This window comes from Neofelis nebulosa, chromosome 17, assembly GCF_028018385.1.
Source record: "Neofelis nebulosa isolate mNeoNeb1 chromosome 17, mNeoNeb1.pri, whole genome shotgun sequence".
NCBI lineage: Eukaryota > Metazoa > Chordata > Mammalia > Carnivora > Felidae > Neofelis > Neofelis nebulosa.
Window position 1 is genome coordinate 48,210,021 of NC_080798.1, and position 12,831 is coordinate 48,222,851.

Consider the following 12,831-nt stretch of genomic DNA (forward strand, 5'->3'; position numbering starts at 1 on the left):
TCTGCTGAACCAGTTCAGTAGGGACCACAAAGGAGGGATCTGTGAGAATGAGGGACTTGGGCTGATGGTAGAAGTATCCACTGTTAGTAGGAGTGATCGAGATCAATGAAGTTGCAAGATTCTTGGGAGGTGGGAGAAGAGGGCTGGTAGGAGGAAGATAAGAAGAGGGGGTCTATAGTATTTGTCCTTCTAAAGAAAGAAGTTTGGGCTTTACAGTCAAGGAAAATATATCCTCCTTAAGGGCAGTGCTGCTGACTAAGATGAGGCAGCAGCAGACTATGATATGGAAAATCTGCACTAGGTCACATCTGCATTAGGGCAGGTCACCTGAATTTAGGGATCCCATCGGGCCTCAGTGGTCTTGAGCCAATCAGTTAAACTCTTTGTGTCTTAACAGACTTCATCTGTAAAGTGAACATTAAGTACCTTACATTTGTGGGACTAGGAAATTGATTTCTTGCTGTGTTGCTTTACCATTTCCTCATCCTGGGATTTACTTATCCAGTGACTTAGCATCCATGAAGCATATCCCAAGTCCCAGTCTTGGATTTCTGACATCTGGCAGGTCCCTCTCCCTGACTTTAATCCAAACAGTATCTTCCATATAGTTTCCACCCTCTTCTGATCTTCTGTAAGTACTGGTGAGTCACTGGTACCACCATATCACTGTCCTGACCACTCAGTTTCCGGATTGCTGAGCAGTTGTTGACCCTATTCTCCCTTGATACCACTTCTAGAGAGGCACCAAGTCCAGCTCCTTCTGCCTGCTATCTCTTCCACTTGTCCTGTATTTTGTATTTCCATCTTTCAGGGTTTGTCATTCCTTCTCTGGAATTTTGTCAGCAGAGCATTCCAGTTAGTTTCTCTGTGTACAGTCTTGTGCCTCCTTCTCACTGTCTGCCTGTCACCTGATGCAGTTCAGTTTCCTGAGCTTGGACTTTATCCTCTCGTCCTGGGTTCTTAAATTTTAGTGTGCTCCAGAATTACCTGGAGGGCTCATTGAAGCAGAAATGCTCTCCAGTGGGGCCTATCAGTTTGCTTTCCAAAAAGTTCTCAGTTGATGCTGCTGCTGCTCTGGGGATCACACTTTGAGAACCACTGTTATGGTCAGTGGTGACTCATTAAGTCATTGAGTTGACTGGGTCAGGTTATCATTAAAAAAAATTTTTTTTAAGTTCATTTATTTTTGAGAGAGAGAGAGCGCAAATTGGGGGAGGAACAGAGAGAGAGGGAGAGAAAGAATCCCAAGCAGGCTCCGCACTGTCCAAACAGCCCAGTGCATGGCTCAGACTCACGAACCGGGAGATCATGACCTGATCCTAAATTAAGAGTTGGACGCTTAACGGACTGAGCCACTCAGGCACCCCAGGGTGTCATTTAAAACAATTTTTTTTAAATGTTTATTTGTGAGAGAGAGTGATAGAGAGACAGAGTGCAAGCTGGGGAGGGGCAGAGAGAGAGGGAAACACAGAATCTGGAGCAGGCTCCAGGCTCTGAGCTGTCAGCACAGAGCCTGACTCAGGACTCGAACTCATGAACTGTGAGATCATGACCTGAGCCATTTTAAATTGATGATTTTATGCGCTGGCAGAGGATGGATTCAGTGCAGGACAGCCTGGAATTGGAGCTGTTTAAGTGTCCCCCAGCTATTGAACTAGTGTACTGATTGTGTGATGGTGAAGAAGAGTTGGACTGTAGAAATATTTCAGCGGTGAAACTGGCAGGATCTGATTACCAACTGCATGCCAGAAATGAGCAGTGATTGGGGGCGAGTTAGTCTAGGGTGAAATCTTAAGTTTCCAGTGGAGTCTGGGCTGAGATTGGTACCATTAACTGAGGTAGGGAAACAAAATTGTTGCTCACTGTGCCAATTAGTTTATATGATTTAGAAAAGGAGCCAGTTTTGGTTTGAAGATAAATTTGGTGTAGTTGGTGGGTCAGACATATTAGGTCACCAGGGAGTCTGAGGCAGTGCTGGGACTAGTGGAAGGTGGGGATCCACAGAATCAGTTGAGGCATAAGAAGGTGGGAGGATATTCTTTGCATGTTTAGGTAACCAGTTTGATACCAAAGTCTGAGGAGTATAGAGAGGATCTAAACCAGATGCTAGAACTTTCTGGGAAGATAGAGCCTCAGGGCCATCAGAGAAGGGAAACTGGGGCTGTTGAAAAATCATGAGACTTGGTTGGTAGAAGCTATTATAGATTGTCTTGGAGGTATAAAGAAAAGCAGCTAAAAGAGCTGCCCAGAAGCAATTTGATTCCAGAAGTATATTCTCCCAGGAAGACACATCAGGAAGTCTGTCAGAATAGACTGCTCCAGGCGGCACTAAGCTTTCTCTGCTGGACGTTCTTTTTTATTTTTTATTTTATTTTTTTTTTAATTTTTTTTAACGTTTATTTTATTTTTTGAGACAGAGAGAGACAGAGCATGAACGGGGGAAGGGCAGAGAGAGAGGGAGACACAGAATCGGAAGCAGGCTCCAGGCTCTGGGCCATCATCAGCCCAGAGCCCGACGCGGGGCTCGAACTCACGGACCGTGAGATCGTGACCTGAGCTGAAGTCGGACGCTTAACCAACTGAGCCACCCAGGCGCCCCTGTGCTGGACGTTCTTGAGCACAGGCAGGATAGTTCTTCAAGCACAGATGGGGCTTAGATGAGAATGGCTCATCAGAGCAAACCATGAAATTATTCTTGTTAATGTAGGCTTGAGGTTTGGGGCAGAATGAACACATCTGGGAACACATGGATTAGCTGGGCACTGAGGCAGTGAAGGGGAAAACAGGTCCTGACATGCCACCTGTGAGTGGGTGTCTAGACCGATTGAAGCTAATGTCCATTTGTAGGTATAACAATAAAAGATTAAAAGTAGTTACAAAACCAAAGAAACTGCTTTAGGAAGCTCAATTGATGGGAAGCTTTCTAAGGTTTTTGAAATGTTACTGTGTTTTATAATGGTACAATTTATGTCCTAATGGAAGCTCTTCTGTTAGAGAAGTTTTAGGTTTTTGGTTGTAGAAAGTCATTTAATGGTCTAACATCCAGTTCTTTCACTTTTTCTCATTAGTCATCCCTAATAGGACCCCTCCCTCATACTGTACCCAGGCCGAGTCAGAGAATTGGCTCTGGGGCAGCAGGAACTTCTTGTTGTAGGAGTTGGTGACCTTTGAGGACGTGGCTATCTACTTCACTGGGACAGAATGGACTGGTCTTTCTCCTGGACAGAAGGCCCTGTACAGAAGTGTGATGCTGGAGAATTATGGGAACTTGACATCCCTGGGTAAGGTTGCTTTCCTCATGGGACTCAGGTGTATGCTTTCCTGTTTCCTTCCTTGTTTTCTCCTAATAGGCTGGGTGTGCAGTGTGGAGAGGGAATGGTTGTCTCTGGTATCCTCCAGTGTGTGGCTCCAGGGCTAAGACTGAATGACCCACTTCAAAGGTTGGTGGATAGGGAGAGATCTTGGATCAGTTTGGTCCCAATGTATGGAATTGCTGTCCCCTGGTAAGAGTACATCCCGTCCTCCCAGGGGCTCTGTGCAGTAAGGAATACATAGTTTCCATTGCCAGAGTTAAATTCGTAGTTCGTCTAGGGAAGGGTGTGACCCCTTCCCTGTGTTTACATATATGTCTTGTAGGATCTCAGTAACTTACCTACTCTTGAGTAGGAAGGGTCATAAATGCTCAGTTTCTTCTTTATCAGAATCTTGGCTTTCCCCAATCCTGAGCCCTCTTCTGCAGATCTTACTCTTATCGAGGCTCTTAGGGTTTTCCTTATATTGACACAGCAGACATATGTCTGAAAGGTACCACTTTCTCCCCTTTTCAGGATATCAAGTTCCCAGACCTGCCCTGATCTCGCTTCTGGAGGCAGGGAATTTGCCATGGGGCCTGGAGGCACAGGATAACCTATCTGCAGAGAGGACCAAAGACATCTGTGAAGGTAAGCGAGGCAGGTTGAGAACAGGCACCTATAGAGCTTGAGAGAGCAGTGTATTTTAAAATGAACCATGCTAGGGGCGCCTGGGTGGCGCAGTCGGTTAAGCGTCCGACTTCAGCCAGGTCACGATCTCGCGGTCTGTGAGTTCGAGCCCCGCGTCAGGCTCTGGGCTGATGGCTCGGAGCCTGGAGCCTGTTTCCGATTCTGTGTCTCCCTCTCTCTCTGCCCCTCCCCCGTTCATGCTCTGTCTCTCTCTGTCCCAAAAATAAATAAATTTAAAAAAAAAAAAATAAATAAATAAAATAAAATGAACCATGCTGGGAAGGATTTAAATAAAATGGATTATTTCTCCTAATAGGTAATAATATGAAACTTGTCCCATTAATTTTAACTCTTATCAAGATAACAAATTCCTCTTAATCATTTCATGCAATTTTTGAATCCATTACTCTTTTCTGAGTTTCAGCATTTCCTGTTTTAGTAGTCCTCCTTCTTTGGACAGGATGGATTTGTTCAAGGGCAGTTTTCAGCACTTGCCGTGTGCCAAACTTTGTTTTAAGAAGTTCTGGATGATACATGCTATGCTATGGAGACAGATGTAAAGAGCTGGGGGGAAAATGTGTTAAGTACTGGTGTTGGTATGTAGTAGTGGGCTGTGGGAGCACAGCAGAAGGAGAACTTGGAGGAATTCCCATGTAGAAGCTCGGATAAGCTTCTTCAGTGGCAGGCTGTATGTGCCAAATTTGACTTCTTACAGTGGATCCCATGTGGAAAAAAAGAAGGTGGATTATCTGGCTTGAGAAAATCAATAGAGGATCCAGTAAATCATTGTGAAGAATTTTGCAGTTTAACATGCAGGACAATCACCGGGGGAGCATATTTAATCTAATTTTATTTATTTATTTTTAATGTTTGTTTATTTTTGAGAGAGAGAGACAGAGTACAAGCAGGGAGAGGCAGAGAGAGAGGGAGACACAGAATCTGAAGCAGGCTTCAGGCTCTGAGCTGTCAGCATAGAGCCTGACGCGGCGCTTGTATGCACAAACTGTGAGACCATGACCAGAGCCGTAGTCGGATGCTTAACCGACTGGGCCACCCGGGTGCCCCAGTGGGGAGCATATTTTAAAATGGGTATTTCTGGAATATTTGTCTATCCTAGTAAGCAGTGGAAGAGCCTGAGGTTTAGACCTCAAACCTAAGCGAGACTTCCTAGAATTTGGGGCTGGCAGTTTACAGTATACCCTCACCCCCTTTACTCAGCCAGCGATGGAGATGAGTATGGTGGGGTGTCTTACCCATCGAACTTTGTGTGAAAAATCTAGATTGCAGAGTTTGTGGTGGATCTGAGGGCTCTATCCTAAACAACTTAGGGCATGGGAATAGGAAATGACAGAGCAGGTAAAACCAATCATGCAGCAGGAGCAGTGACCCTGTCACAGTGACTTTGCCTCTAGTGACACAGGCCCATATTTGGTTGCATTTGCAAAGTATTAACATAGTATGTGCTTTGAATTGGTCTGAAAGAAATTGAAGGAATAAAATCTTATTAAACTATTACTATATGTCAAGAGTTAACTTTTGAGTGAGTGAATTGGATAGGGGATAGTGGCACTGCAAAAATGGAAAAGGAAGGGTGCCTGCATGGCTCAGTGGGTTAAGCGTCCCAGTTCTTGATCTCAGTTCAGGTCTTGATTTCAGGGTCATGAGTTTGAGCCCTGTGTTGGGTGCCATGCTGGGCATGAAACCTACTTAAAAAGTTAAAAAAAAAAAAAAAATGAAAGAGGAAAGAGTATGTGTGGAGCTACAGTCGACCAGATTTTATCAAAACTTGGTCATCAAAGAGGAGAGTTGACTCAGATAACACTGGGAAGTCATGACATAAAAGGAGCTTTTTAATTCGTGTGAATTCAGATGTGAGCGTAGAGTCTGAGGTTCCTTTAGAATATGTATAAGTGGATGGCCAGAGCAGGCCATGGAGAAGGCAAGTGTAGCGTCTGAGATAAAGGTCAGGTCTACAGATGTAGATGCAAGTGTACTCTACCGGAGTTTTAATTGAAATGACACCCAGAGAGAACAAAGGGCTGAATCTTAAATGTTAAGGGTTATTTAATTTTGTTGAGAGAGAGGGAAGAGAAAATAGGCAGAGGAGGGTCCCTATGAGGGAACATGGAACTGAAGCCAGAGGTAGGAGTTTCAGGATAGGTATTTTGCACAGAGGGAGGGAGAAGGAGATGACAAAATTGAGGCAGCACTTTAGGTAAGTTTATTTTGGTAAGTTTAGAAATGGAATAGAAGTATATCAAATGTTTGTCAAACTTTTTTTTTATTATGAGCCTCATGGGGTATTACATTTTACATCAAAACCCTCACTATGTACTCTGAGACTGGAGTATCAAGAAACAACATTTACCTTGGCATTGCAATGTACGTGAATACTGTTCTATGTTAGGCTAGTGTATTTCATTTAAAAAATTGTTTTCATTTAAAAAGTGAATTTCATTTAAAAAATTGACACGATGTCAATTTCTCAACTAATGAGTAGGCAGTTTGATTAAACACTACTATAAGAAAAGCTGGATGTGAAGGGAAGATTGTTCAGGTCAAGTGGATTTGAGGATCTGCAGAAGGAGGTTGGTGATGAAAAGGAGGGATGATATAGCTGGTAGAGTAGTGTAGCAGGGGAAGGGGAAGACATGGCATTGGGGTGACTGGGAAGTGTGACTTGAGAGGGCAGTGGATGGCTTGGGACTAGTGGGTGTGGAAATGGAAGGGAAAGACATTGAGGCCACTGCATCTGGGCAGTTGTGTTCTTTCAGCAGGAAGGTGGGGGTAATGGCTAGAGACCTAGGAATGTGGTTGCTTCGAAGAACTGCTATGGGGAACTTGATCCAGATGAATTTCAGAGTATGAGGTAGCAGGAAAATAGAGTGTTTTGGTCATTGATTGCTCATTCCTGGTTTTATAGCAAGAAGGAGGCAGGGTATGAGAGCAGACCACCAGATCTCCATTGTCATGATCACCCTTTTCCAGACTACTGGTTTTCCCATTTGCTTCAGTCTCTGACATCTCCTCTCCCACTGTTTTCCTCGTTTAACTCACACTCAAAGGATGAATTTGATTAATGAGCAGATGAGTCCCAGATAACCCAGATTAATGTTAAAATTAGTCTAACATTTTGTATAAAGTAGATTGACTTTAACTTAGGTAAAATGGCATCCAGTCTTTTGGAACACAAATGCCATTTTATAGGTGGCTGTTTCTCTTCCTTTTGCTAATATGAGAAGGACTGCTCTGCAGTCTTGATGTATCTAAGTAAACTGAATTCTTCACTTTCCATATAAAATCTCTGCATTTTTGAGATTCAGACTTTTGTGAGAGTCTGATGACAAGACAGGAATTGTCAGCAGTTTTGGGGTATTCATTGACATCTATGGACCTGCAGTTAATAACTTCTAGGGGTGATGTCCTGCAGTTAAGAGTGTGATTTTTTTCTTTGTCTTGCCACAGCCTAGTGCCTTTAATGCTCAGTGTCTCCAGTCTTTTGGGACATTTGCAGGGTATGAATTTTTAAAAAAAACAGTTCATGCATCACCTTTGTATCCTGATTCTGTTTTCTTGTACTTGCCAGCCCCAGGGTCACCACTTGTTCTTGGGCCCTTTGCCTTTGATATTTTGTAGGCCTATTACTATGATAAGGTCAGAAGATTAAACACACTAGAGAGAAGTCATTAAAAAAATATGGAGTCTGGAAAAGCTTAGGAAGCAATCTAATGTGTGCTGTGTATACCAATACCCTGTTTCTCCTCAACTGTTCTCTGTGTGATACTTGGCACTTTCATTTTAGTAGCCTGTTCTTGCTAACAGTCTGATGTGGGGGTTGGAATTGTAATCTCTAAAGGCCCTATAATTTATTTTTTGTTTATTTGTTTGTTTGTTTTAAAGGCCCTATAATTTTTGATGTTAGTTTGTTTCTAGCATAATTCTCAGGTGGCATTTGTGTTTTCTGTTATGTTAGATACTGAGACCAACATTAACAGTGAGTCCACATCAACACAGGGAATTTCTGAAGAAAGAGATGTCATGTTGTTACATGGTTTGCAGAAGAGTGTTCTTCAGGGAAGCAACTTGCTAGAAACCAGTGAACTGGAGAAACACCAGGAAATCTCCACAGTAAAAAATATTAAAGGAAAGGCTCCAAGAATCCACTGTGCAAGGAAACCCTTCATATGTGAGGAGTGTGGGAAATGCTTCAGTTATTTTTCTTACTTTGTTAGACACCAGAGAATTCACACCGGGGAGAAACCCTTTGAGTGTAATGAGTGTGGAAAAGCCTTTAATGGCAATTCTTCATTAATCCGGCACCAGAGAATCCACACTGGAGAGAAACCTTATCAGTGTGAAGAATGTGGAAGAGCCTTTAATGATAATGCAAATCTGATCAGGCATCAGAGAATCCACAGTGGAGACAGACCCTATCTCTGTGGAGAGTGTGGAAATAGTTTTACCAGTAGTTCTGAGTTTGTTATACATCAGAGAATCCACACTGGGGAGAAACCTTATGAGTGTAATGAGTGTGGAAAAGCTTTTGTTGGTAATTCACCACTGCTTCGACATCAAAAAATCCACACTGGAGAGAAACCCTATGAATGTAATGAATGTGGCAAAAGCTTTGGAAGGACTTCTCATCTTAGCCAACATCAACGTATTCACACAGGGGAAAAGCCTTATTCTTGTAAAATATGTGGGCAGGCCTTCAATTTTCATACGAAACTAACTCGGCACCAGAGAGTCCACAGTGTAGAGAAACGCTTTGACTGTGTAGATTGTGGAAAAGGCTTTAGTGCTCAGGAACAATTAAAAAGGCATCTAAGGATCCATATTCAGGAGTCTTCCTCTTTATGTGCTGAGTGTGGAAAAGTCTTCACTAGCAAAAGAAATCTTCTTCAGCATCAAAGAATCCATACTGGCCAGAAACCCTATGAGTGTGTCAAGTATGAAAAAACCTTTAGGACTTCTTCCAAGCTAGGTCATCATGAACATGTCTACCCCGGAGAGAAACCTGTCCTGGACATTTGTCATTTTGGCCTCCCAGAATTTTTCACCCCCTTTTACTGGTAATAGTACACTAAATTTCCTTTTGGATTTCATCTTCCACTCTAGTGGGATGTGTGACACAGGCCTGGCCACAGATTCCTTCCCCTAAGCTATAGTTATTGGTTCAGATGTCAGTAGTTCACCCACAATGGTCCAATTAGAGCCCCAGGACTTGGTAAGAATTAATAGGAAGAAATGCTCTTCTTTTTTTCCTTAGTCTTACAGCGGAGAGGAAGTCTTAGATTCTTGTGGAGACAGAATAAAGTGAACAGAGTCAAAGAGGAATCAGAGTTGAAGAGCAATCACCCTGGAATCTTCTGTTTGAACAACTGTGTTAAATCATATCTGAAGCCAGAAATACATCTGGGTTTTTTGATTCCAGTAACCAATACATTTAGCTTTGTTTTTGTTCTGTTGTGTTTCTTTGTTGTTGTTGAAGCAAGTTTAGGGTAGGTTTTCTTTCCTTGCAACAGAGCCTTACCAGCATAACAAAAATCTTCAGGGATAACAAATCTTAAGGAGAAGTGTTTTGTGTTTCAGCACTTCCTGTGATTGTAACAAGAATGGAAAACCCGTTGTAATTCAAGAGCACAGGCTATATCAGGACACCAGTATATAGAAGTTCTAGCTATTTGAGGGGCACCTGAGTGGCTCAGTTGGTTGTGTGTCTGACTCTTGATTTCAGCTCAGGTCATGATCTCACAGTTCGTGAGATCAAGTCCCAGGTCAGGTTCTGTGCTGACAGCATGGAGCCTGCTTGGAATTCTCTCTCCCTCTCTGTCCCTCCCCTGCTTTGCTTCTCAAAATAAATAAAAACTTAAAGTTTTTTTTAGTTATTTAAGCTCTGTGACAAGTTTCAGTGTTACTACAAAATTATGTCTGCATCAATGAATCCATTCTCAAGATAAATCTTAACTATAAAGCCAAAAGCTTCCACTCTTAAAGCTTTCATTTTGTTTGCTCAGTTTTTATTTGGAATGGACGCTATTCTAGGGATTAAACTGGTAAATGCCAGGCTATTGTATCTTTAATAGTGTGGCATTTACCAATTTGTCTAGAAGAGCATGCCCACCTTGATCTGGTTAGTGTGCCAAGGAAAAGCTCTGGTTCTCATATGAAGGGGTGCTGAGGTGTCTCAGTAAGAAAACAAAGAGCTGGCCCTTTAGATGATGAATGTAGTCTGCACCCTCTTTTGTCTAGTGCCCTTTTGCTGCCAACCATCGTGGCAGTCACCCTGCCATATTCCAGACTACCTGTTCCCTGAAATCCAGCACCTGGTGGCTTCACCATCTCTTCCTTATTTGCCAGCAGTTTAACGAGCAGTTGTATCATGTCCTTGCACTGACCAATGGGTAATAGGCTGGGGGATCGCTTAACTTAAAAATTCAGGTATAATATACATACAGGAAAATGCACAAATCATAGTTGTACAACTTAAAATGTTATAAAGAACATAGCCTTATAATCAGGAAAGTACATACCAGGACCTGATGTCTCCTTGCACCCCATTCTAGTCATTACTTCTCTCTCATAGTAACCTCTTTTCTGATTTCTACCATCACAATTTTTTACATGAATGGAGTCACCAGTATAGATCCATTCTCAATGCTGCATGGTTTTCTGTTACTTGAATATACCACGATTATTGCCTACTGTTGCTAGGCATTTCAGTTATTTCTAGGGGGATCATTTTGAGAGCAGATAATTTAAAAGTCACTCAGAATAAAACTGGTGAAAGTAAACAGGCTTTGGGACTTGGTTTCACATGCTGCCATGTGAGCCACAGCTGCCCTTAAGTAAATGATATCACAGCAGTAATACCCTTGGCACTCATCCTATGCCAGGCACTTTCCTAGTCACTGCACACACTTAAACGATTCTCTCAAGTGGGTGTTGTAATTAGTTCCATGTTGCAGTTGCATGGAACATGTTCCATGTTGCATGATTAGGCCACCCAAGGACACAGAGGTAGCAGAGTAGGGCTTCAGACACGGGCAGTCAGTCTGGTTTCAGAGTGCACCTGTGTCCTAGCCATCCCAGTATTCCCCTATAGAGATCCGAGTTAAGGTCAGTACCAGAAGAGGGGTTATTTGAGGAGAGTGATGGACTCCTTAGAGATGGAAGAGAGTATCAGGAACAAGATCAGGAGGCCTGTGCCTGACTTCACACAGTGAGGGAAAGCATAGATTGAGCTAGAACAGTAAGACGTGTAGTACAGATAGTCTCAATATGGCATACCCAGGAGGCAGAGGACCTGGCTCTTAGGTCCCTCAACCCTCTGAAACGCCATTGGAAAATGGGTATTTTCTGTCATGTACCTGAATCAGCTGGCTCCTCTGAGGTGTTTTCAGGTTTGAGATGTGGTGAAAGCCTTAGTGATTAGTCATTTTCATCTTTGTGTACTTAATTATCAAGTAGTTTGCATTCATGGTCCCTGACCCCAGTGCCATTATCAGAAAGCCTTCTCCAACTGAGTAACCGCCTTTGAATTGGTTATGGTTAGTGTATTAGTTTCCTATTGCTGTGACAAAATACCACAAATTTAGTGGCATAAAACAAAAGAAACTGAGTTTTGGAGGCCAGAAGTCTGAAATCTGTTTTCTTGGGTTGGAGTCAGGGTGTTGGAAAGGCTGTACTCCCTGGGGAGACTCTGGGACGAGTCTGTGCCTTGTCTCTTCCAGCTTTTGGTGGCTGCCAGCATTCCTTAGCTTGTAGCCACATCACTCCAATCTCTGCTTCTGTCTTACCTCTGTGTGTCTAATCTCCATTGGCTTCTCTTGTGGCATTTAGGACCCACCTAGGTAATCAAATGACACCAGTAAAAACTGCCTTTTAAAAAAAATGTAACTCTCAAATTTGTATTTTTTTTTAATATTTGCTTTTGAGAGAGAGAGAGAAATAGAGCATGAGCAGGGGAGGGGCAGAGAGAGAGGGAGACACAGAATCTGAAGCAGGCTCCAGGCTCTGAGCTGTCAGCACAGAGCCTGACATGGGGCTCGAACTCACGAACTGTGAGATTATGACCTGAGCCGAAGTCTGATGCTTAACTGACTGAGCCACCCAGGCACCCCTGTATTTTATATTTTTAAAGTGTATTTTTGTTTCTAATGGTTTTTTATTAAAATACTTTTTAATGTTTATTGTTTTTATTTAAAAAAAAATTTTTTTTTTAACATTTATTTATTTTTGAGACAGAGAGAGACAGAGCATGAACGGGGGAGGTCAGAGAGAGGGAGACAGAATCTGAAACAGGCTCCAGGCTCTGAGCTGTCAGCACAGAGCCCGACGTGGGGCTCGAACTCACAGACCGCGAGATCATGACCTGAGCTGAAGTCGGCTGCTTAACCGACTGAGCCACCCAGGCGCCCCTAATGTTTATTGTTTTTAATTTAATGTTTATTTTTGAGAGAGAGAGACACAAGAGTGTGAGTGGGGGAGGAGCAGAGAGAAAGGGAGACATAGAATCTGAAGCAGGCTTCAGGCTCTGAGCTGTCAGCACAGAGCCCGATGCAGGGCTTGAACCAACGAACCCGTGAGATCATGACCTGAGGCAAAGTCGGATGCTTAGCTGAATGAGCCACCCAGCTGCCCCATAATGTTTATTTATTTTTGAGACAGAGAGAGGGAGACAGAGCATGAGCAGGGGAGGGGCAGAGAGTTGGGGAGACACAGAATTCAAACCAGGCTCTGAGCTGTCAGGAGATAGCCTGATGCCAGGCTCGAACTCACAGACCACGAGATCATGACCTGTGTTGACGTTGGACTCTTAACCAACTGAGCTACCCAGGCACCCCTCAAA

General features: G+C 43.1%; 1 protein-coding gene across 10 annotated transcripts in view; it reads left to right on the top strand.

Moving 5' to 3' along the window:
• The window catches only part of ZNF23 (zinc finger protein 23), a 54,092-nt gene that overhangs the window by 16,126 nt on the left and 25,135 nt on the right, over positions 1–12,831 (top strand). For all 10 annotated transcript variants that reach the window (XM_058708883.1, XM_058708876.1, XM_058708874.1 and 7 more), the window contains one exon: positions 3,828–3,941. The gene's annotated coding sequence lies outside the window, so the exon portion shown is untranslated. The remainder of the gene's footprint in view (positions 1–3,827; positions 3,942–12,831) is intronic.